We start from the raw sequence: 312 nt of genomic DNA, 5'->3' as shown, positions 1-312 counted from the left end.
GTCCTCGATGGAGAGCTGCAGGAGGTCCCAAAAGCCGGCCAGGTCTTGGAAGGTGGGCACAGGGAACGCGTTGGGATCCTGCGGGGACAGAGCGTTGGCCACGTCCACGCGTGGGACAGCGGCTCTGCTGGCCACGCGGCCATCCCACCCCCACGCTGCTGGGGGGCTCTGTCTGGCTGTCCCCAAGGATGTGCCAAAGTCCCTTTTCCACCAGCTCAGGGTAGGAGACCCCCCGCCCGCCACGGCTGACCCCACGGCACCGCGGCACTCACCATGTTCTGCTGGCAGAGGCGGGAGAAATGCTGCGACTTC

This window comes from Pterocles gutturalis, unplaced genomic scaffold (genome assembly GCF_000699245.1).
Source record: "Pterocles gutturalis isolate BGI_N339 unplaced genomic scaffold, ASM69924v1 scaffold37515, whole genome shotgun sequence".
NCBI classification, from domain to species: Eukaryota; Metazoa; Chordata; class Aves; order Pterocliformes; family Pteroclidae; genus Pterocles; species Pterocles gutturalis.
This window is presented reverse-complemented; position numbering follows the sequence as displayed.